The sequence below is a fragment of the Mastomys coucha genome, unplaced genomic scaffold (genome assembly GCF_008632895.1).
Source record: "Mastomys coucha isolate ucsf_1 unplaced genomic scaffold, UCSF_Mcou_1 pScaffold21, whole genome shotgun sequence".
Classification (NCBI taxonomy): domain Eukaryota; kingdom Metazoa; phylum Chordata; class Mammalia; order Rodentia; family Muridae; genus Mastomys; species Mastomys coucha.
The window spans coordinates 142,655,012-142,658,450 of NW_022196904.1; positions in this window are offsets into that span (position 1 = coordinate 142,655,012).

Here is a 3,439-nt window from a genome sequence, read left to right on the forward strand (position 1 = left end):
AAATATCTAAAATAAAAAAAAAAAAAAAGAACATAAATTATAATTTCATCTACCTCTCCATGGATTCTGTATCAACTTTGATAGGCATACTGGTATTTGATGTTTTAACCAATGTTAGAGTTATATCAATGCTCTTCTCCCAGACACCTGGGCTCTGGCATCCTCCAGAGTCTCATGCTATGTGTGCAGTCTGCATCACTCTGGAGAAAGAACAGTCTAAATTCCAGGTGAGAATATCTTGATTGGTTCTAGACGGAGGACCTGGTTCTCTGGCTCTGCAGCTGCTCTGGGAACCTGCACTTTGGAAGCCAGCACAGTAGTGGCTGCTTGCGTGTGTTGCTGGATCTCAAGCCAAGGATCTCTTATCTAGTCTCAGCAGTGTAGAGAAATCCAAGAAGAATAGAATCACAAAACACTATTGGGTACACAGTTATCAATGTTACCACCACTCCTATGGGTGCTTCCTACAGTGGACATCTAAGACAGCTTCACTTACTGCTAACACCATCATGGCTGAAGAAGCCACACGGATCCTGCATTTCTGTATTATCTAGAACCAAGGCCACTGCATTGTGCTCATGGATATCTTCCACAAATCAAATTGTGGATGAGGTTACTACTTGATTAGATGTACAGGTTTTCCCCATCACACTCTCTTCCATTTTGATGCTTTTTGCTCACTTATCAGCTCTGCTTTCAGACACTCTCAGCATTGGTGACCTCTGAGCTCTCAGGAGGCTCTGCTTTATCAGGCAGAGAACAGACTATCCAAGATTCTAATGGCAGGCTTCCTTACGAGTTAACTGAATTTCTTAACATTTGCCAGAATTTGTTCCTAATTTCTGAATTCATCAAATTCTTTGAAGAGAAGAGTTTATGAATCGATTTCATCATTTTATCTGAGGCCTGTACTATGATTCATTAATGTAAACTTCACCTAAGAAATGTTTATTGAGTAATACAAATGAAGTTTGATCTCCAAGGGATCATGTGATAGAGGCTTTGATTCCAATCTAAAAATGCTGAAGTACCTCGAAGACAATAGTTCTCAACCTGTGAGGGGACACCCCTTTAGGGGTTGAATGGCCTTCTCACAGGAGACACCTAAGACTATTTGGAAACACAGCTGTTTACATTATGACTTATAACAATAGTAAAATTGCATTTATTAATGAGAAAGAAAGTAACTTTATGGTTGGGGGGGTCACCACAATGTGAGGACCTCTATTAAAGTTTTGAGGCATTAGGAACATTGAGAACCATGACCCTAGGCATGTGGTTAGGTCAGTGGAACTCTTGCTTTTTGAAGGGATTCAAGTGGTGTTGTGTGATCCTCATTAGTTCATATGAGGATAAATTGTGATATCAAGGAAACTGGGGGCCTTGCTCACAGTTTCTATTTCACCATGCAAGAGTAACCTCTCTCATTTCCAGTTTTACATGTCTTACTTTGTGACTTAGCCAGATAAACGTAGAGCTGTCAATTTCGATGGTCATGCCTTTTGTTATGCCACCAAATAATATGTTAAAAAAAAAAAACACTTCTTCTTAATCACTCAACATCAAATATTTTATCAAAGTAATGTGAATGGTTTTGATTTTTTATGAGGAATCTTAGGTTCATTAAACTAATGAGATTATGCAAGAAATCACTGTGGTTAAGTTTGTCTTAGAGAATAAGCTTTTTCTATAATACTGGATGCTTCTTAGAGCCAGAAAAGCACTGTGTCCATTGTTGCTGTGTAATAATGATGAAATCATGACAAATCTCTGACAGTAGAGTTTCCTGCACACTCAATACATTTAAAGTATATATACACAATTCTCTAGAAAAACACATGTCTCTAGAAAAACACACTACAATGTGTGATTTTTGTAAACAGATTTGGAAAGGTCATCTAAATGATATTAGTCTGAGTATGTTAAATCTTTAAAATTATACATTTGTTATATTTTGGTATATCTGCTTTGGTTAGGTTTAAGGTTTATTTTTATTAACTCTTAAAAAAAGTGATGGGTCATACAACATTTTTAAATATCATACAACATTTTTAAATATCATAGTACTTTGATTATATCCCTTTGACAGAGTTTTTTTAAAAAGTAAATCTCCAAACTTATCATTACAATAAGCAATATTATTTGCTTGTGGAATAAAAACTCTGTTAATGGGAACCACTCCTTTTGAGTATATTTCACAATAAACGTACACACCTTGGTGGAGGAATCAAAAGTCAGTTAACGGTTTTTATAGAAAAACAGGAAGTGGTTATGGGTTTTCAGAGATTCGTATCACAGTCTTTATGATTTAGAAAGGTGCTAGAAGAATTTTGCAGATTTGCATCTAGCAAGGTACCAAGTGTGGGCTGTCCACTGGCTCTGAACAAAACTCTGGGAGGCTTTCCCAGAGCTTGGCCTTCCTCAGACACAGAGGACAGGTATTGTGGAAGTAGGTAGGTGCAGAAAGGTAGCTTCCTAGGCTTCAGCATGATGACCTTTAATTTACTGGATGAATATGAGACATCTAGGTGAAAAATGAGAAAAATAAGATCACCTTTCACTACATATACTAGGCTTTTGACCTTGGGTTGAGTGCACATTTAACTGTACTTTTAGAGGCAGTTTTTGGTGCAAAGAATAAGGACAATGAAAAGATAAAATCTTGTTAAAGTTCCAGCAATAGTTTCTCCTCCAGGGACTATGACCTCACAGTCACAGATAGGAGGCTAGATTTATAGTACCAGACATGGATTTTCATGTAGTATGTCTTTAAGGCTATTTAGACATCTCTTGGCTACCCTCAAGATAACAAGTGCCACTGTTGTACCCTTGAGAAGATCTTGCATGTTCACCCTTAGAGTGAAAAACCTAAGGCAATTATTGGCTCCTGAGAGAGGGAGAAATTATCTTCTCCAGCAAGGAGCTCCCTGGTGGGTTATCCAATCCTAACTGGTCATCCCTAAACACATGAACATACAAGTAACATTAAATGGACCCAATAATATGTGTGTGTGTGTGTATGTGTGTATGTTAAATCATATGCATATTTAACAATAATACTTAAAGGGAAAGAGGTATGAATATGAAAGGAAGTAAGAGATCATGGGAAAAGTTGGAGAGAGGATTGGGTGGGGAGAAAATGATGTCAATACAGTACACAACAATAATATTCTCAAAAATAAAACAAATAATATTTTTAAATAAAGTAAAAGAAAAGATAAAGGCTTTAAGAAGGCCTCAACTGAGCACTGTATGAAGTTATTTTAATTTCTAATTTTTCTCTATCCTCAGGGTATCAAAAACCTGAAGATGATATTCAAATAATTGACTGACCATTTCACATACTCTTAATAAATTTCCATAACATTACTCTCTGTCACCTACATATTATTCTGACAATCCATGAGTTAAGACAGTATCTGCTCCATGCAGAATTTGG